The sequence below is a fragment of the Chroicocephalus ridibundus genome, chromosome 15, assembly GCF_963924245.1.
Source record: "Chroicocephalus ridibundus chromosome 15, bChrRid1.1, whole genome shotgun sequence".
Lineage (NCBI taxonomy): Eukaryota > Metazoa > Chordata > Aves > Charadriiformes > Laridae > Chroicocephalus > Chroicocephalus ridibundus.
In genome coordinates this window covers 5,031,233-5,053,219 of record NC_086298.1, presented here as the reverse complement: position 1 = coordinate 5,053,219, position 21,987 = coordinate 5,031,233, and the positions used below count along the sequence as shown (strand labels likewise).

Here is a 21,987-nt window from a genome sequence, read left to right as displayed (position 1 = left end):
CCAGGTCCACTATTTTGTGTCCACGTCCTTATTGTTTATCTGTACAGCAGCGCAATCACTGCGTGGTTCCTGTTGGCCTCCAGTACTCGCTTTTCAGACAAGAAGCAAATTTGACCTTGCGTAGAGACCTCGAAAAAACAAGCCATGGGTCCCTCCCCAGGAGAACTGCAAAAGGTATTGCTAGAAAAAATAATCACGGCAGTAGAACCTGTGGAGGAGCGAGATCTGCTTAGGTGACCCTGAACAGATATAGGCAGGCACAAAAGAAATTGCATTACTGACCTCACCGCTCAGGGAGGACTCCCTTCTCTCCCCAAACCTACCTTGTGTCTCATCATCTCCTCTTTTCAGTTTTGGCTCAGTAACGAACAAAACCAGCCTGTTAGATATTATACATAACACACATCATGTAAGTGCAGCTTAAAATAATATTTTAATGCCACAGAAAAAGTCAACCAAATTGAACCAACCAAAGAAGCAAAATGGAACGGGAAAAGCACGCGGACTCATTCTGTTTATTAGGGATGCTTTTGCCAGTGATAAATTGCTGTGAGATGCCTTAGTTTTCAACAACATAACAGCTTCCGGTAGAAAATGTCTAACTAACTGACTTATTTTGACTGAAATTTAGGTCTAAAATTCTAAGAAAAAGTTTAAAATTCTAAGAAAAGGTCTAAAAAAGAGAAATTTAAAGTCTAGATTTTCCGATTGAAACGCGTGGGATAGATAGTAGTTTTTGAGTATCTGAGCTGGCCCTGTTTTTTAATAGTCAGTCACGTTGTCGAGAACATCGATGTGTCTAAACAGGAAAAAGAAATTCAACTGGGATGGTTTTCCAAGGCGCTCACAGATCTCCTTGAACAGGGTGTGCCGAGGGGAGCTGAAGGTCAAGAGTTCTCAAAGCCGCTGCCAGGAAGAGGATAGAGCGCCTGGATTATGATGCTGCTAAATTCAAGTGAGGAAGCCAGGAGAGTTCATGTGACATCGGGAAGAGAGAAACACAACTTATACCTTTTGTATTTCTACGTATGGGTATGTATTTAGTTAAGTTTTGATACATTTATATTAGATATCTTTTAACTCCTTAATAGATATCTATCAATCTATATTCTGAAGTCTTGATTGCAAGCCAGATCTCGTCGCGTTTGGTCCTGGGCATACACAGAACTGATAGAAGCTTGTCACTCCCATGGACATGAGCAGTTTAGGGCTGGCCTGACTTTTACAGGTGGGAAAGGGAAGCCCAAGATGGTCGGAGACTGGCTTGCTATGGCAAAACCTGCACCGAACCGGGACCAGAGTCTGTCTCAAGTCTCGGTCTTAAGACTGACCATTCTATGAAGAGGAGGAGAGATGACAGGGCAGGAAGGGTTATTCCAGGTGTGCTTTTATTCCCACCGACAGTCCCTGGTGTCTGAGTGTCCCACTCTTACATGCATTGATAGGGACTTTGAGAAAGACGTATAATGCTGTGCTACCACAATGTGGATTTTCTTTCAGACTTGTGACATCCCAAATGCTTAGGTCAAGCCCGAAAGAACTGCCTTTGCCTGGTTTTGGTGCAGAGAAGCCTGTAAAAGAAATTTTCTAAAGATGAAGCAATTCTTATTTCAGTCTGTTTTCTGGGGCAGGCTTCTTGACAGCGTGCAGCATCTCCCTGAGTTGGGCTGTGGTGTAATTTAGGACTGAATCTTGTTCTGCAATGTGATGACAGGATCATATTATACAAATGTCACGCATCTAACTACTGAGATCTGGTTTTCAAACTTCCCTAAGACATTTAGACTCAGGGTTCTGTTAAGATTCATTCCAGGATGAGAAAGCAAAACCTGGATATTGGCTGGACTGGATTTAGGCACTAATTCTGATCTTTTTGTGTTTTTACAAGCTACTCCATGGAGGGAGTTCACTCCTGATACATGGGAACTATCTCCATAATTTCAGTCTCTCTTGATATGAAAATCTAATCGTGTTCATTGCTCAAAATCAACTCTGGTTGAAGACTAATGCAAAAAGGCTCAGCCTAAGCTAGCAGCTTGTTCAGGGAATGTAGATAAGAAACCCTCGCGGGCTGCTTTGAAAGTCAATAGACTTGGGTTTAGAAGGATTACCGAAGGGCTCAGTCCTGCAAGGTGCTGAGCATGGTGGATCGCAATACTGTGTCTGCATGTGTGCGGGCAGGTGCATGAAAGTCAAAGGGACTATTCAAAACCATATGAGTTAAGATCACGTCCATATATTTTTCTGGCTCGACTTGAGAGTTCTCAATAACTGGTAATGCGTGTTGGGCTCTGGGGGAATCCCAGATCTCAGGACTGTCAAGGCCCAGGAGTCCTAAGATCAAAACCCAACTTTTTAGCCTGAGTTCCTTTTTTACTCTCAGTGGCTGGGTTGGGTTCGGTAAGCCTAGGCAGCTGCGATGGAGCACACGCGGAGCCTTTTAGACCCAGATGAACACTTACATTGCCCTCTGGAGCAGCCAGTGAAGTGCACAACGTGTGTCCACATGCACACCAATTGCATCACTGCTTAATGAGAATTAATATCCCTGATGAAGCACTGGGGGACCTCAGTCATGCACGAAGACCCCAGAGGAGCTGGCATTTCACTGAGACATAGTAAAAAGGAGATCTGGTTTCAAATAGCTTCTCAGAAGAGCACTAATTAAGAGGAAGATGCATGTGGCACCCGCTGAAGTTCCCAGGGGGTTTTCAAGGGTCAGTCCCATGAAGGTGGACCAGTCCTTCATCTGTTTTTTTAGGGTGGTTTTTTGCTGCCCTCTCTTCCCAGGAAATGTTGAACAGGAGCCATTGCTTTTTCAGCCTGGAGAAGAGACGGGTCTGGGGAGGCCTTATGGTGGCCTTTCAATACTTAAAGGGGGCCTACAGGAAAGATGGGGACAAACTCTTTAGCAGGGCCTTTTGCGACAGGACAAGGGGTGATGCTTTTAAACTAAAAGAGGGTAGATTTAGACTAGATACGAGGAAGAAATTTTTTACAATGAGGATAGTGCAACACTGCCCCAGGCTGCCCAGAGAGGCGGGAGATGCCCCATCCCTGGAAACATTCATGGTCAGGTTGGACTGGGCTCTGAGCAACATGATCTATTTGAAGATGGCCCAGTTCATTGCAGGGGGGTTGGACTAGATGACCTTTAAAGGTTCCTTCCCACCCATACTACTCTATGATTCTATGATTCTTTTGCCACTCTGCATATATTCCCACTCATAAAGTGTTTTTTTATCTCTCCGATATTCTTTATAAGGTGAACACCATTTCCTTCAGGTCAGCATTACTTGCGCATTTATTATAGGATCCACTTAATGAAAATAAAGACCAGCAAATTTAGAACAAGAAATGGTATAAAAGCCAACTAGATGACATGGGCATGAGAAACTCATACTCCAAAAAGTATTTGTTTAAAACAAGGAAGACGCTAGAAATAGATGTTGAATGAGTTCCCTGTGGTCACATAGTCAGTGGCAGAAACAAAGGAAGAAAAAAAATGGGCTTCTTACAGCACTGTTTGGGTCATACCCAGCTCATTTCAGTGGTCTTCAAAGTCTGTACCTACAAAGCAAGAGTCAACAGGGAAATTTAGGGTTTCCTGCTGGTGTGAAGGAAGCTAAGGAGCCAAAACCACGTGTAACGTGTGCCTACTTTATTCACCGGTTGTAGAATAGCTGTAGTTTCTCTGAAATATCAGGGATTGGCCAGAGGCACGGTATTAAACTCCAGGGTACCCAGTTGTTCTAATGAACCTGGCATATCCTACCTTTCTGCACTCTCCTATAAAACAATAATGCCATTTCTCCCATCGTTATGCATCACACATCAATCTGGCTGTTCATTAACAGCTCTGACCTGAATCTGTCACTTTACAACAAACTCCTGCAGGATTCCAGGTTTACTGCCATATAACTCCTTTATTATACATAGAAGGCTGTAATAAGCTGATTAAAAAACCTGCCTTTTTTTTTTTTTTGAAGACTTAATATATACTTTCCTGACATCAGATAAGTACAAAATAAACCTGAAGCTTCACCCAAAATGCATTATGCAAAGAAATCTGTCACTATAAAAAGCCTAAACCACGCAGGGCTCCCTGTACCAACTCCTCTCTGCACCGCCTTGGCTGCATAAGAGGGAGTCCTGTTGCGGCAACTGTTAATTCTTTAAAAGTCTGGAGTCAAACCATCCTTTCTATGATTCAGCTGGTGTGAGACACCTTTCCCCCCTGGAAATGCAGCTTTCTGGAACAATGTTTTCATTCTGAGAAGGAAAGTTATGAAGTTAAATGGAAAGTGCCATTCTCAAAGTTTAGAGTGAAAGGCAGCATCCCATCATATTCCAGCTCAGGAATCTCAGGACAGCCTTCTTGAAGGGAAACTGGTAAATGATTGAAAGAGGCAAGGGCTTCTCTCCCGGATTTCATGCCAGATGAGACAGAACTGGCCAAATGCTAAAATGGAAATGAAGTGTTTCAATAATTTCCCATTAAAAATGTCAACAAAAATTATATTTTGCTGAATTCACATTTCTGTAAGAGAAAACTGTTCAGCTGGGGGGAAAAAAAATTGGTCAGCTCTATCAGCAGAGCTAGTTATGGGAAGTCAAGTTCATCACATCTGGGCTAATGGGGTGTGAAAACTTGGCCTCACTGAGTACACGTAGACCTTTCTTACTGCTCCTGAGTGGCCCCGGAGGAAGGAGTGATCCCTGATTACACTGTCTCCTGCCTGCACGGCTGTAATGCGAGGACTCAGACGGGGCTGGGGTGTGAGAAGCCCGTGGGTTTGCTCCACGTGACGCAGCTCCCACCCTGATCTTCAGGCCAGTCTGCCAAAGCTGGCGTCTCTCCCACTTACCGTGGCTCCCTCCATAGAGGGAATCAGCCGTGAGGGCAAGGCATCACGCAGCACCCAGGTTGTCTCTTGCCCTTGTGTGGCTACCCACCTCCCCAGAAAATTATTCCGTGTGTATATTTTTTTCACCTCAAAGTGCCAGAGGTAGCAAAGGAGTTGTGTTGCAGCTCTGTTAGCACGGCACAGAGAACAGGCTTCTACTGCAGGACACGCTGTGAGGACGGCAGGTAGTGATGTGAAGGAGCAAAGTCTGTTCTGATAGTGGTGAAGAACTGTCCTGGATAGAGAGAACCAAACTTGTTATACACGTGGGTATCTAAAATAGTCCCAGGATCAAAATATTCTGTAAACTGCACTGGTGTTTGACTTACAGGGGAACAAGGTGATTGTTCCAAAAGGAGTCAGCTGTCGGGTGGGACGTGATTGCCCTGGGTATAAGACCTTGGAGCAATACGGCGGTACATATGGCCAAGTAGAACGGTGTTTTTACAAAATAGAAGGCAGAATTGTGGTGACCATCTGCAATATTTTAAAGCAGGACTTTGCAAGTTAGAGCCCCACTTAAAAGGGAGAGAAGGTATTTTGAGTCTTACATCTAAGCCATTTCTAGTGGCAGGGTTTTACAGGGTGTGCTGTACAATCAGTGAACAAAAGCCCCAGATATTTCTGTTAATCAAAGCCCATCTTTTGAATCAGTTATTGGGTTTTTTTCTCTTGTTGCAATCACTGGCCAGCATAAGCTGAATTACAGTGTTCTTTATTAACCGGCACTGCTTGCTCCACCTTAATTAGTGCAGACCAGTGGAGTTAAGGTGAATGAGGTGAACATTAGATGCAATTTTGTCATTGATGTTGAAAAAGTAACCAGACCTCAACTTTTCTCTCTGTAAGTACATTCCTTCCTTTTGTGAGATGATCAATAGCACTTCCACTGGAGGAGGTGGGCAAAGCACCTTTCAGAACTGATAATTGTGCAGGATCCAAATCTTTTCTAATAAAATGTTTCAAAACCTTTACAAAATTTCTACTGAAGGCCAGCTTTCCTAGGAGACCTATAATTATTGAGAGCAAAAGACAGAAGAGCTGAGAGTTATCAACCTGTTTCACATAAATAGGACCAGTTCAAACAAGGGACCTGAAAGACAGGGATATGGACAATGAAATAAGGGTGGAAAATAAATAATAATAATAATAATAATAAAAGAACAAGGATCAATATCTCTAAGAAAAAAAAACCATTTAATTTTATACAAACCATAAAGTGTACACACGTTCTGTGATTTCCCAGAGGTCTCCTGGCTGATTCTATTTTCTTGTAAAACCCACATCTTCACACACTGCATCCACAACTCCTGTCTTAGCAATACAAAATGTACATTCAGACTACAGGACATCCCAAGAGATTTATTCCTTTGATGCTGCTCTTCCTCCTCTTTTTCATGTTTCAAAGTCAAATATTTATCATTTGGCATCGTCTCTGTTTTGCTTTGATCCTTGAAAGAAAGAAAAAATCCCTTCTCGTTGCCCTCGCTCTGGAAAAACAGGAAGGCAGAGGAGTGGCCGGGGAAGGTGCAGTAAGACGATCGACTTAAGACAGCAGATAGGAAGATGGCTCCAAAACGGCTGTTTTCCCCAAATTGTGGCAACGTGTCAACATACTGACACATTCAAAAGCTTGGCATCCAGGAGGGAAAAATACTAATTCAGGTTTAGGAAGACACTCAGACATCTTCTCTTGCCATTGAAAACATCTGTTTTAAATTCACAGCTTACGCATTATGGCACAGCCTTATTTATGCTGAATCATCTTGAAGATCTAGCCCTTTCTAAGAAGAGTAGAGATTTTTTTTCTACACAGTATGGTCAGTGCCTCCCATGCTTTTGTCTGCAGCATTAGTGGGGAATGTCCGTGGGAGGCATATCCTAAATTTATCCTGGTCCGAAGGTGTTTTCCTTCGCCTAAATTTTCCTGGACCATTGTCCAGGCTATGAAAAACGAAGGTGTTGATCCTGTCTCCTTGCTGACAAAGTGTGATATAGATAATTGGTGAAACTGTGTGGGATAGTGTGCAAAAAGGGCCTAAAGGGAAATAAGAAATCCAGCGGTGTCCCTCCCTCCCACCGCAGACGGACGCACGGAGACTCCTCGGGCAGCTCTGCCTGCGTCTGCTGCCTCCTTGTTGCAAAGGACTCGGATGGGGCAGCACCCCTGGCCCGTGCCCTGCCTGTGGCATCCCTCGACGGTGTTTGAGCCAGAGATGTCTCCCCCCGGCCCCCAGGTCCCCCAGCCCTTTTGGAAGTCAACCTCTGGTTTCTCTTCACACCGGCTTGCCTGTGGAGGCTCGGCTCTTCATCTCTTCCACGGAGCGCGGAGGTGAGAGGAGGGCAGGCGAAAGAAAAGGATGAAAAACAAACCACAGAGGGGGAAAAATACCCACTTAGCAGCAACTGAAAACCTCCTCAAATGTCCATAGGAGAGCCAGACTCTCTGAGGTACCCTCAGTGATGGCAGTAAAGACAGGAGGTGGGAGAAAAAGGAAAAAAAAAATAATCATTACATTGAAAACTCACTTGAAAGAAGCAAGGGAACGTGGGTCTGAGCCAGGCTGCAGCTCAGCTCCCATTACTGCTGCCGTGGTGAGCGGTGCTTATCATTCTGTGTAGTTCAGGGAGCCTTCAGGTGATTGCTCTAAAAATACCTTATCTGCAATGGTTAAAAATAATTTCCTCCTTTCTATTTATTGACCTCCCTCTTTACCTTTATGACCTCCCATTCCCAAAGGTCTCCCAAGTATTTAAAAATAACAATCTGTCTTTCTTCCTCCCCAGCCTAATTTGATTAGTTTATACGGCTCTGTTTAATTGGGTGCACGCGGAAAACGAAGCCCTGAAAGAGGAGCTCTGCATTCGCTGTTTAGCGTGACGCCCAGTCTGATCTCCCGCAGGAATGAACACCGCTCCTTGCACGCCGTCCACAAACAGGTTTCGGATGCTTCAAATGCGAACTGCTCCCTTTTGAGCCGCTTCTGTTTTGTCCTGGTGGTCCACAGTCGGAGGAAGAAGTGTGCTCTGGGGAGGAGAGACACTTAAGATTGAGGGGGAAACAGCAGACAGAGCAGCAAACTGCAGTAACTGGCGTCGTACGTGGATAAACGGCTGCATCTTGTTCCAGTTCCAGCATTTCCTTGCTGCGTCTTCTCTCGCATAGCTAGCTATGTGCAAACTCCAGCACTTCAAGGTGTCTGGGCAGCGTAGCTGGCCCAGTGTTGTCTCAGACATTGTTTAATTGTTGCCTCTCGTGGTCTGAAGTGGGTATTTATTTCTTCATTTTTTTTTTGTCTGAAAGCAACAGGAAGCAATCTTGAACTCATCAAAGAGGACGAGCTCCACAACAGTGCCGCTTCAGACTGAATCGTCTCTAAGGCACCAGACATTTTCTTTAAATATTGACTTATGTAAGGGAGAAGACTAAGCTTGTGGGAGTCCGCAGGGGTAGGCTCGGAAGGCCGTGCAGGATGTCCGTCCTTGGTTTGATTTGGAAGGGAGATTTAGAATTATATTTTTCCTCCTTCGCTAGAGATGGGGTATTATTTAGCAAGCAACAGTTATCAAACGCAGGGGAAAAAAAGTCCAGCGGAATGGATACAGACGCACTTCATTTAATTTAGTACTTTCAAGCTCCTCACTTTGTGATTGGGGATGCAGAGAACAGCAGCCACTTTGTGCTGCAAGCGCAGCTTTTCATAAGGACTTTGCAGTACCTTCTGCCCTATTAACACTTGCTGTATTCTACTCCCAGGCTTAATTATTCGTCTTATACCCAGAAGTGCAGCAATGATTAAACTGAAGAGCAGTTAGGCATTTTCAAATGGAAGTGATGCCGCAGTGTTGGAGAGATGCGTATTTCAAGGGTATGAGTTTGTCCCTCTCCCCTTGCCCAGATCTCCTCTCCACCGAGCGATGTCTCTGTGTTCCTGCAGTTCTCAATCTTTAAAGCACCTCTCTTTGTTTCCCTCTCTCCCCCCTCTCACGATTACGTCTTTTAGCTCTCTCGTGTCATTACCTTTCCCCTCTTTCGATTTGCCTCTGCAACTGAATTTTCTCTATTGCTCTCTCTGCAGGCTTGGATGAAAGCCCATTGAAGACAACTGAAATTTTCTTACTGACTTGGAAGATATTGTTGAAAGGAGGAAACATTAAGGAAAACAAAACGTAACCGCAGCCTTCTGCCTGTGGATTTGGGATGGGTCAAGTGGCTTCTCTTTATGTTTCCAACAGACTTTATTTTCTCTGACTCCATGAAACTTGAGCAAACCATTTCAGTGCCATTTCCGAAGGACCAAGATGTGCAGATCCCAGGAGAAAGCACAAAACGCTCCTGTGAAGGGGCCATCTACTGAGAAGTAAGCCTTCTCACCTCGCTCTGCATTTTGAAAATAACTTGAGACAAATGTGGGTAACAGTGAAGATGGCTAATTTCTGACACCAAAAAGTTAGGCTTTCAGTTGAAACTAGTCATGTAAGCCATAGAAAGAGAGACTGTTACCTTTGGAGGATGAATCATCCCACCCACTTTAGACACTGTACATAGGAAGAAGTGACTCACTCTCTGGAGATGTCTCCCGTTCTCTTCACAGCCTGTAGAGAAGGGTTAGATCACTGGCTTAGACATCTACACTTTTACATGGCTAAAACTGAGTAAAAGTAATCTTCATGTTGCTGAAGAAGACCCAGATATTACCACGCTTCACAATAAAGCACTGCGATGAACACCACACCACCGCTGCTCTGTGATCCTGTGAGTGGAGCTGCAGGATGGACCTTCTGTCTTGTCCGAAACAGGTCTGAAGTAATTGCTGCCCATCGGTGAGTCAGCTCAGGTTCAAGCTGTGGCCTCAGTGAATTCTCCTGGGAAACAGCAGGAATTCTTTTCGTGTTTCTTCCTACTAAGTGGTGGGTAAGCACTTAGAGTCCAGCTTGCTTTCAAAAACCTCTTCCCTCTCCTTTGCCACCCCACTTGGACATTGCACCCTGTGGAGCCTTCTGAGCTTCTCATCCTTCGTCACCTGATTCTATTTCGATATCTCTAACAGGCTTGGCTTTCTGTCCCTGACACTACTAGGACATCCCAAGATCCTGGGACAGATGGGAACTGAGTATAAAACCTGGTTTCGTTTTCCGAATGTACCTCCAGCTAGGCTAGCTACGGCCGTGCTCGCCGTCCCGGAGTGGAAGTCCAGCACTTCACACGGTTGTTGGAGTGCAGCCAGTTCTCTGGTGAGAGAGCTTGCGAGCAGTGTTCAAATTTTTTCATTTCCAGAAAAACACACGACAGAAAAGAAGTTAGGACTTGTTCTCTCTTGCTCATAGTTTCTCCCTTGCATTTTTGTTGAGGGCGGCATCAGTACATTCATTTATAAAACTGACCTGAAGACAAATGCGCACGAGCTTTTCTTGCCTTCTCACCGCTATCTTGGAGCCAAGGCTCCAGTTTTTAACCATATGACACAGCAAGATAAGCCTCACAATAAAAAGCAAACAATGCAAGGCCAGCCCTGGGCCTCCAAGCCGTGATCTCCGTTTGTTCAGCATTTTCCCAGGAGGTTGTTGGAGATACCTGTGAATAAGGTTGAATGCAGAGAGTCAACTTTGCTGAAGCAAAGAGCACAGCATTCTGGGTTATTAAACCATTTGTCTTACCGCCCTGGGGAAAAGGAGTCTGCTACAGAAAGTCACAAGTGGACTGAGTTGGCTTGTCTCAAGCCTGCTTCTCTCTCGTTGCATCCCCGGCTTGGCACCGTTGTAGCATGAGCACCAACTTCTGGTGAGAAGAGAGCAGAGACTGAGAAATGCAGGGGGGGAAAAAAAAAAAAAAAAAAAAGGACGTGTCAGTAAAGCTATTTTTGAAACTGTCTCTGGCTCTTGTCTGCATTATCTCCAGATCTCCCCTCGACAGTACTTTTTCGTTGTTCATGGTAGGTTGGGGTTTGTTTTTTTTCAACACAGTGTTATAGGAACATTGCAAATTCATCAAGAATTTCCCTAAAAATTAACAAAACAAAAACAAAACCAGAGTTGATACCATCAAAAAAGTCACTCTCGGAGTAAACGATATTCTCCATGGCATGGTAATACAATATGCTGTTAAATTCTTTCACTCAGGAGGGAATAAAGGATATTTGAGCATAAATGCATTATCCACAATCCACAATAGCACAGCCTATCCTCCTGTGGATAATGCTATTAGTGCTACATTTCAAATTAAAAAGCATATGCTCTTCTTCTTTCAAAAACAAGGGAGTGCTGCCCACTTCCTTCACTTGACTAAAAACAAAAGCTTTTAAAGTGATAAAACAGCATTCATTTGATAAAAACAACCATCTGCACCTGATTTAGCTAAGTGTTTGCGTTTAAAGACAAATTGCTGGTTGGGGAAAAATTAAATACAAGCGTGTAGGTTGACTTGATTTGACCACAAATTGATACCTACTACCCCCCCCCAGTACTAACCCGAATTTTGACACTAAATCTTGACCTTGAATAGCAAGTCCTGATCAAGGGCTCTTTAAATCGTTTTACTTACAGCCCCTCAAACAAACACGTTTCCAAACTCCCCCCCCCCCCCCTTCTCAACCTATTAGTCTGCATTAGTTAAAGTGGATTGCTTATTAAGTTTTTTATATCTTCAGAATAATTTGGAAAGACACCAAGGTCTTAATGTACCAGATTTTCATAACGCAACGTGATATTAACAAACATCAAACTCCATCAATGATCTGTGCAGCAGGCATCCTTAAAGCGTGTAATTAAGATAACACAAGATAACATCAGCCACAAAAAAGAAAGCGGAGGAGGGAACACAAAAGGCGGTTTTTCTGAGGGGGCCGCATCGAGATCGTCCCTTTGAGGTCAGGAGCAGCAACACGGGAACAGGGAAAACGCCGTCCTGATGGTGCGCTGAACTGTGATGAACGGTATGCCGCGTGGGTCATCCTCAGAACAACGGCAAGTAGCCCAGCCAGAACGGCAGATGAACAGTCAAACATACAAGTATCCTTTCAGGAATGGCGATGCGGACTTACGGAAAAGTCCTCAAGTGCTATAACCTCTCCTTGATTTTTAAATCAATGAGGAATATAATAAAGGCAACGACACCCAGCTGTTAGGGAGCGCTTTCTGCCAGTAGATCTTACAGGCTTTGCAAAAGGCGTCAGTATTTCGAACTCCACACAAGTTATCTCCATTGCTTTAGCTCCTGTGCCATCCTGCTGGGCACCCCCCAAAGGCCCGTGGGGGAATGTGCGCTGGGGGGGCAGGAGGGGTGCTAGCAAAACACGCAATAATGAAACCAAAATCAGCGTTATTATCACTTTGCACTTAGGAGAATCGCCCAGAATCGCCCAGAGTCCCCCATCTGCTGGGCTATTTCTGCTCGCTTTAGGAGGAGTGAAGTGGGAAAAGTACTTTCTTTCCAGAATGTTCCCCCAGGCTTTGAGAAGTGCTTGTGGCTGCGCACACCTCCTAATCTCTTTTCGCTGGTAAACGGCTGGATATTTTCGTGCTGGAAAGTGTGGTTGTGCATGTGTCTGCTGTTCCTTTTCCTAGCATAGCTGAATACATCCATGCACAACCGACCATGTATATTTAGCTGTTGAAATAATAAAAAAAAATCCCAGCATATCACGATAACAAGTTTATTTCCCACCAGAAGTTTCCATCCATTCAGGCAAAACTTTCCGCATTCCCAGATAGTAACAGACAAGCCCAAATACGTATTTTAAGTAACATCAGAGAGGAGAGATTACAAAGCATATTTCAGATGCCTAAGTCCAGGGTACTAAACCCCCCCTTTCCCTCCTCACAACCCCCAGTGTCAGGCAGAAAAGTAAACCGATTTGTCACCGCTGCTGCCTAGTGCCAGGATAAAAGTGTGCGCTATTCCCATTCCTTTGCCAGAGGTCACTGGACGCAGTTGTCTCAAAGACTGTCTGAAGGAAAATAAATGAGCGCAAACGTAATAAATTGCAAGGAAGGAGCTCTGTCGTGACTAGTAGGAAGGCAGGGGGGATGATATGTTTTGGGGGGAGCTGGAGAAAAAAAAAAAGATGTGCACGGTTCACCCGGCACAAGACTACTTTAATCACTTCGCAAGGGGATGGCTGGTTTCAAGGACAAATGGATAATACACGTTTCGCTAGGGCCGATATTGAGATAGTGAGTATCTTGGAATGTACTGATACAGCAATTAAGCGAACTAGTGTCCTTGGGCAGCTGCTGAGGTTTCTTAAAAGTGGAGTTTTAGGCAGCACTTCAAGTCTTTCCTCACTAGCAGCAGGGATGCACAGAAAACATGCTATTGTGCGTGCCGGCAAGAGCAAGACATCTGTCCGGGGACATCTCGATGCCATCCCCATGTCAAATGTTGAGGTGCTGCTCGGGGGCAGGAAGAGAAACCATGAACTTTTGTACCCTTGATCAGTTCATCCCAAAAATGTCCAGCTGGGCTTGCTTTCCTGTGCAGCTTGGACAAATTTATTTCACGGGGTTATTAAACCAGTTCCTTCTTTTGGTATCCGCAGATGCATAGGGATGAGTCCAGCAGTGCCGGTTTACGCTAGCAGTGCATGCACAGCAGATCTAGAGACCTCGAGAGAGAAAACACCAGCACAACAGATGCCGTTTTGGCTGGCCACAGAAACTGGGAAAAAAGCCCTACAAAGCTGGAAGTCTAACAAAGCTTCACAGCTAGATCTACAACGCCGGTGTCAGTCTCCTGTCAGGAACGGACAGGGTACACGCCGAGACATCTGTCATCTCATGAGCGATGGGTTGCAAAAATTCCGTACAGGAATGAAACAAACCCTCGGTTCCCACTTTCTTCCCCAACTCTGACATGTCCAGAGCGGTACATCCACACTCAGTCACTCTCCGTGCTCGGGGTCACCCAGAGGGAAGCTACACTGCACCTGTGCACTGCAATGATTAACTTCTAGCCAAAGGTTTATTAGGCTAATTTTGCTTCTTTCTAATTTATTAGGCTCATTTTGCCTTTCTGTGAGTTATCCTCCTACAACCGAGATCATTAATTCTTTGGATTTATTTGCCAAATATTTTTTCCTGGTATTATTTTTCTGTGTCATTACTTAGTTGAATTGTAAGCTTCAGCGGGTCGTCTTTTTTGTACTGTGTTTGTAGCCCATCTAGCACTTTGATTGGGGGCACGCTGTCCCTCTGTGACACACACACATATATATATATATATACACGAAAAAAAATAGGCGGTACATTGTTAGTACTCTATATCCCACGTTCATGTTGCGCCGGTTAGCTCTGACACAACCCGGAGTTCACACGCTGTGTATCTGTCCCCCTGATTTCATACACATTTCTCTATCAAAGCAGGTTGTTAGGGCTAAAGCTTAGAAACAAAGTCGAGTTCCCTCTAATGTTCCCCCGTGCTCATTCCCAAGCATAGGAAAAGGAGGTTCAGCCACGGAGCAAACAAAAGCTGTATTAATTAGGCTGTTATTTCTGGAAAGTGTTTTGTGGTATTTTCATTGTTATTTCATTTTTTTCATTGTTATTTTCCTCCCTTTTGTGGAACGCCTGTGCCTTGTGACCCCACATGACACTCTCACCACCATCCTTGCTCTTTCAAGGTATCTTTTATTACCAGACAAAGGGAAAAATATATATTTGAATGTGCCCACCAGACAGGCCATTGCTAACATCTCTACAATATAAAAAGACACTGGAGAATAAAGGCATCAACGGTATTATCAGGAAGCCAGGTGTGGGCAGACAGGACTGAAGTGTTATCACACATTACACGGATTAAAGGTTGCCAGCCTTGACTTTGGCCACACCAGGGCAGATTCTCAGCTGGTGTAAACTAAAGTAGCGTCCATGAAAAAAATTAAACTATGTCTGTTATATGCCGTGACTTCGTTGCAGTTGAAGAACACGTGATGGACAGAGATCTCAAAGGTCACTGCATCCAGTCCCCTGCTATCTCAGGCAACCGCACCACATAATCCCACTCGAAAACTGATCAAGCTTCATCATAAAACTAGTCAGGCTGCTGCTTGCCACCCACTCCTCCTGCTGCAGGCTGTTCCAGAGCTTCCCTCCTCTGCTGGCCGCAAACCTCCTTCCAACTTTCAAACAGAATTCATTAAATGGAATCCATTTCGGCGTGCTTTCTGAATGCACAATTTTAATCCAGCTGGGGAGGAAGCAGAGGACGGTGGGACTTGTTTGCATTTCTTTTGTATCACAAATCTGGGAAAATGTTCCCTAGATGTAGGAAGCACGGATGAAAGGCAGGGATCCGCTTTCAATCCATACCTTTCCTTCTCATGCGTGGCGTGCAGGGAATGTCACTGCAGCTGCTGAGTTCCTGCTATTTCATTTCATTTTTTTCTTCAACGATCACTTTCCCATAGGCAGAGCTATTCCCTCATGGTGAGACCTACCCCAGGACAATTAATAGCAAGGAGAAAATATCGATACCAGTTGTTTGTCCGCAATCCCAGGTGAACCACGATAAATCTACAGGCAGCTCGCTCAGAAGGGGTGTATGGGGTCACCAGGCCAAAAGTGAACAGGATTAAATCCTGTGAGCTTCACCGTGAGTAGAAAGATGGGTTACTTCTGCGCCCCGGGCCCTGAATGTGTCACGATAGTTTAACATGGAGAGTAAAATAGACTTTATCCATTCAGGTTCAGTCTCACTATGATATTTCATATTGGGTGCACCATAATCTTGACCAGCTGGGAACTAGGGGCAACACTAATGCCATCATGAATACGGCTGCACCAGCATTGCACTGGAAACATGAGTCTCTTCTGCTCATCATTCTTAGTCTGCACCCACCACTGGTGACAGGCAAAAGCCCAAACTGGAAGCAGGTTACAGCCTGATCTATCAAGACATGTCCTGGGCTCGCACCCTTCTGAGCACACTCTGGGTATGTTTAGTCAAGGAGGCATCAAAACCTGGTATACACATTATTTTTTTTCTCTTCACAGAAATAAAACATTTTTTGACTGGCTTTTTCACCTTGTTGAATATAAAAATATCAAAGGAAGTACACTTTATAAAAAAAAAAAAATCTATCATCATCTCAACAAACAAGGTTTCTCAATAGGGATGTGATCAGAGGAAGGGAGAATTCACGTCTGGAATTCCATTTGTCTGCAAAAAATATACCATTGTTGTGTCTACAAAGGACTAAAACGGCAGCGATTAAGAGATCCATTTAGTAAACTTACGTTCCTTCCTTCCAGGCACACTGGAAATCCAAAGAGGCTTCTGGCAGTGGGGAGCTCAGAGGTGTGGAGAGCATACTTCAGCAGCTCCGGGGTGGCAGGTCGGGATTCCAAGTGCGGAAGCAGGAGAAGGCTGTAGTCTCTGCCCAGCCCCAGCTGGCTTCAAGCTCTCAAGGTCCCGGAATGAGTGTATCCACGGATCCAATTCTGCTAAAAGACGGTGAAATAGGTTGATGTACTTTCCTCAGAAGCTTCCTGACAGTTTTGCCTCAGTAACAGGGTAACAATGGCAGAATTTAGCTACAAGTTTTTAAAGCCTCTCCCTCCATCCCTGCTGCTTCCTCAATTACGTTGTTGTTTTACTTGTGAGATCCACAATGTCTCTAACAGAAAAATAGCTACCGCAAGCTAGTACGTGAAAACTGAAGGCGTTGCTTTGGTAGGGACCGATCCTGGGAGGTACTGGGCAAGTTGTCCCCAATTCTGTGCAGTACTTAAGCATCTCCTTAGCTCTGAATACACGGTGAAGCACTTTGCCTTGAGCAAAGGCAAGTGGGCCAGCAGTTTGCAGGGCCGAGCCTTATGATGATAAATCACGTGGCCGTGGCTGGTAAGACCCAAAGGCGGACGAAAGGTATTTGCCCTGAGGCAGGAGTGTGACTGGCAGTGTAGAAAAGCCCAAGATGAATCTCATGCACACTCAGAGCAGTCCCCTGGATTGCCCTGGAAAAGAGGAGCCCACCCTTGGAAGAAATACACCCTTTGGGTGGGGACCGCTCCATTCTTGTTGTAGTGTCCTCTTAGCAGGCCACCATCAATAGGGCTGACACTCCTGTATGGAGTGAGAAAAGCCTCTACCACACAGACCCAGAATGCTTATCCACCAAATACAAACTCTTTTTGCTATATTTTTCCTTCTTTCTTTGTCTTTCTCAGACTCAGTTTTCAATTATTTTCTTTTTGTCTTCTGTCTTTTCTCTTTTCTTCCCACAAACCTTTGCTCTTCCACCTCCTTCTCCCCCCACCATCCTTTTTGTGTTAACACCATCTTATCCTCCGGTTCTTCTGTCTTACTCTTTTCCATCCTGACCTGTCATGGCAAATCACATTCTCCTGCTATTCTCTTATTTTCATTCCTTTTTCTTGAGTCTCTTCCAGTCCTTCCCCCTCCTCTCTGCCTCTCACAGCTTTTCCCTGTGAGGCTCCAAGGCTGTCCCTCTCCTGGGCTCCAGGGAAGAGGTGTGCAGCAGCTGACACCAGGAGTTGGAGCCCTGGACGTAAAGCGATGCTGCTCGGTTGGCTCTTTGGGATCTCCAAAGACTGTGGCGATTTAACAAGGACACGGGAGGACACCTGCCCCTAACCGGCTTTGAAAATTGACTTCAGAAGCGCGAAATGGGTCAATAAAAACAAGAAATGAAATTGATCTCAGAGGTTGTATATATATGACAATAAATAGCCTCATAGGCTCAAATTCCTCCCTCAGTTGGGAGGCTCCCGGCTCTTGGCCAAGTAGATAGATGCCGCAGCATGTAGAAATGAGGTGACAGAATCAGAGCAGGGGACAAGAGCAGTTGTTGAAGGCAACAGGGACACCAGCTGCTTACACCTTGTGGGTAAACCTACCCAAGGTGTCCATCATTAAGCCAGGCAAAGAGGTAATAACATATTTGTATTTAACTTTTTTTACCGCGTGGCAGTATTTTAGATTATAAAATAATGTCAGAGCAGGGGGTGTATATAACAACTTGCAATAAAAAGCAAAACTGCTGGAAGATTTTCCCTTATAGGCTTATTTTGTCAAGTATTGTTCCACATTTACCTTTTTCCCTCTTAAACTAAGAAATAGATCCTCCCTCTGCATTGTGAGAAGCACCTTTTGAAGACAAGAAAGAAAGAATGGGAATAAAATAGTAAAACATAAAATAAGCCCTGGAGCCCATGCCTCTACTCCCAAGTGAAAGGAGATTTCAAAAGGAAGCATTTGTAATTTAGATTTCTGAGCAGCAGTGAAGAGGAGCCCCGCTACTGACTCCTTCCCGGAGAAGATGCCGAGGCTGTATTCCTCTGTGATAGAGGATGATGATGATACAAGCTTTGGGAATAAGCTTGAGAACTGCTGCTTCTCGTACAGACTGCTGGAGGAGGGACTGCAGAGTCTGAGGGGAGACCCGGAGGAGACCCAGGTCCCAGAGGATGGTTGTTGCCAGGAGGAAAGTGGTTTGACCAACATCTCAGGGGCCCAGCCTAGCTCTGGCTCTCAGGTGGCCTTTCCTATTGCCAGTTGACATAGGACTAGTACTTTTTTTTTTTGCTTCAACCTTCTGCAGATGTAGATGACACTTGCTACATCACATCTGCAGAAGCCTGTGGCCTGAAGGCAATCTTGCTGCTTTCAAAGCTTGACTGTTGACTTCAGTGGAAACAGGAGGGGGTAATGTGGGCTGGCTTTAATTTTGCAATAGCTCAGTGATCCTTCATCTTCTCAGGTAGTGAGTCTGCAGTGTCCACCTCCCACCTTTGTCACTGCCAAGGACCACCGGCCTTACTCTGCTCCGGCACAGGCACTCAGTCAGCACGGCAAGGTGAACCCAGTGCGCTGATTTTAATTTGGATGAGAAATGAATTGCAATAAGATCCCCATCACCACCAGCAGCCCCCTACGGCTCAGAGATATTTGAGTGAGAGCGGCGCTGAACAAGGGGAAAATATAATAACAGGGGCCTTGCTGGATGCTCTCCACCCCTTCACCCCACGACTGTTTATTAAAGGTGAATTCCTGAGGGTGTTTGGAATCTGCTTCTGACTAGCAGAGATAATAACATTGAAAACTTTGATGAGACCAGCCTGAGCTTCCAAATTTCTGAATCTATATGAGTTTTTGAACTCCTGAGGGGTTAATATATCCAGGTGAGAGAGTGGACAACTAACCTGTATCTATCAGCCACTCAGATCACCACAGCTGGAGCTAGAGGAGATGCTGTGGATCACAGGACATCCCCTCTCGCACTCCTTAGGCTCCTTCCAGCCCGCTGTGTGGACCTGCAGCCCCACTTCCTAGGTGGAAATAGCAGCAACAGAGCTGGGTGTGCTCTCGAACGAGCTCGCCCTCCTCTAACATCTCCTCCTGCCTCCAGGGTACCAGGGCTGATGCCTCTCTCATCCTGCCCTTGCTACAGCACAGCATCCAGCACTTGCTATTTTGGAAACCAGATGATTTCTGCAATATCAGGAGAGAGATTTGACCCACACCATCAGTGGCAAGTTTAAAGACACATCAGTTGAAACTGGGGACCACTGAAAGTGGCTCTGTCTCACAAAGGGACCCTTCTACGAAAACATCCAAGCACAAGAGTTGCTATTTTTGTGTGTGTGTTTCAGCATTGGTGGTTTGAAATGGAAAGAAATTGTTTCGCAGCTCAATGAGAACTGGTGCCTGGACACAAGAAGACATAAGACGACCAGCATCCTGCTTCTTGGACCTCCTGAGTCTGATTTGGGTCACCTTTGAGGCTTTGAGACAAACAGTCAATTAATAAATCCCTCCAGAACCTGGGACTGAAATCCTGAGAAGAACACAACCAAACCAGCTCATGCAGAAGCAGGACAGAAGGAAGAACCTTGCCAGCTGTTCCAACATGAACCTTGTGTAATTAACAGCTACTGTAAATGAAGCAAAGCACTCATGACAGCCACAGCTGGATGGTCGCCTTTGCTGAGCTTTGTCTCCTTCTGACCAAGTGCAGACATCAGCATCCCTTCCCTTTCTGGGTGCCAGATGCACCTTTGAAACCTCCCAACCAGCCCAGCTCAGGCCTGGCCTCTTCTTTATGCTGACCAACCCTTTGCCGAACACACGTCTCTGCCCATTTGTGGTGACCTTTGCTGAGCCACCCTGGCACTAAGCAGCCAAAGGCTTCTGCTGACCTTGGGTGACTGCTGCTTCCTTCCAATCCTGTTACCGCTCTCCGCTGGATCGCCTGCTGCTAGAGAGGCTCCTTGATGGCAAGCAGAAAAAATGGATCGGGTGCAAATGTAGGGAAATAAATTCACAGGCTATTAATGATGGAAATAGTTTAGCTTCAGTCAGCTTTACCATTAAGCACGTAACAGAGGCCTGTGGTGTCCAGGGTGCCTCCTCACTGCTCCTCCTCACGGAGAGCTGAGAACTGGTAACTCCTCTGTTCACATGGCCAGCTTCCTAGTTCACCCAGCAAAAAGCAGGGTGAGTGGGAAAGCCAAGCTTTGACTCCTGAGTTCTCCTTTCTGGATGCATGCAGAGCGTGAACAATACTTCCAGTGGCATGATATATCACTCCCTTCCTCCTACCCCTTCTCCGTACTCCTTCTTTTGTCCCAAAACCTTTCTACATCTCTCCATGTGCCAAGCATTCCCGATTTTATCTCTCCTCTGCACAGCTTTCTGCTCCCTGCCAAACTTCTTGTATAGGAACTTCAAACCATTCCCTGTATGAAACCATTCCAACTGGGAGGTCTCCATGCTCCAACCTGCAGACATGCCAGTCTCAGGATGTCAACAGTCCTTTTCAACAACTTTATTCCTCCATCCTTACCTGCTGCTGTGGGGTAGTTCACGGTAGTCCAGTGGCTGTCCTTCCCTTTGTTGGAGCTGGTGGTATCTGGCACGGTCTCTGGGCAACGGAGGGATGACATATGCGCCTGAATGTAACCTGTAATGAAGCTCCACAGAAACACACTGGATGCACAGCCCTGCAGAGGGAGAGGGAAAGCGTAAAACCAAAGTGAAAAACTGCATTTGGGGCAACCACAGGAATTGCTCAGAGGTAGCTAGTGATGGCAATAACTGAAGATGGGGATCTTCAGTACAGCCCCCATCTGTGCTGGTTTCTTCCTTTCTTTTCCACGCTTTCCTGCCTCCCCCTTGATCTATCCTATGAATTCCTTGTGTGCATGTGTGTGTCCTCTGAGTTGCCAACCTGACAGCCCCCAATGACGGGTTGCTGATCCCATGAATCACAGAGCTCTTAAGCCCGCTCTCATCCTTCCAAACACATCCCTTCACTCTGGATGATGCAGTGAGCTTCTTACAGATCTCTCAGTTGCCTGGTTACCAGGTTAAGAGCGATGACAAATGCTGGATGACAGTTTGTTTAACGCTGCTTCCTCCGTGATCTGGGCTCCAGCCTTCTCCATTCCTAACCTCCTGCAGTGTCAAGCCTTCAGATGCTCTTGTTCACAGCGTCTCTTTCCAGTAACTACTCTCCTGCATCCTACGTTCGGTCTAGTCTATCCTGTCATCTCCAGTGTCCTCCGATAGAATTGCCTTTCCACATTGTTACAGACCAGTTTCCCCAGGATCCCTCAGAAAAATTCCCATCATTTAATGCCTCCATTCTGAAGAAGGCTGTTGCAGGAACGATCAATGTTTTTCCTCTCCCCCTGCGCTAGAAAGAAGATATATCCATGTACCATTGATCCCCTACCTTATAAGCTCTCAGTCTTGAGGAGAGATGTGTCTTTATATGTTCACATATGACCTCATATAACAGGATCTAGTCTTTTTGTTGCAGCTGCATTAGAAAGGAGTAATATTAGTAATAATGCGCATAACTGCCAAACCTCTCCTTCCATCACTCATACGCAGACGATGCCCTTTAAAACACAGGCCACCTCTCTTTTATATATTTATAGTGTTGAGCACAATGTAGCTCCTACGTGTTTCCATAATGCAAACTAAAGGTATCTTTAAACCTAGATTTCCTTCTGTCTTGAAAATGAGGAAGGGCTTTCATATCACTTAGTTTTATCTTCTTCCTGTGTTCTTGTCCACAGTAGCATCACTGGAGCTGTTAAGTGAATGCATCTGATT

At 45.3% G+C, this 21,987-nt stretch overlaps 1 long non-coding RNA gene across 2 annotated transcripts; it reads right to left on the bottom strand.

Moving 5' to 3' along the window:
* Window positions 1-7,084: 7,084 nt before the first annotated feature.
* LOC134523918 (uncharacterized) lies at window positions 7,085-21,145 on the bottom strand. Of its 2 annotated transcripts, none has more exons than XR_010073439.1 (3): window positions 20,711-21,145; window positions 16,140-16,346; window positions 7,085-10,707 (listed from the first exon to the last, which is right to left on the bottom strand). It is a non-coding gene; the product is annotated as an uncharacterized LOC134523918 (long non-coding RNA). The 2 variants fall into 2 exon arrangements; XR_010073438.1 differs by having other exon boundaries at window positions 16,140-16,343.
* Between the last annotated feature and the right edge of the window lie 842 nt (window positions 21,146-21,987).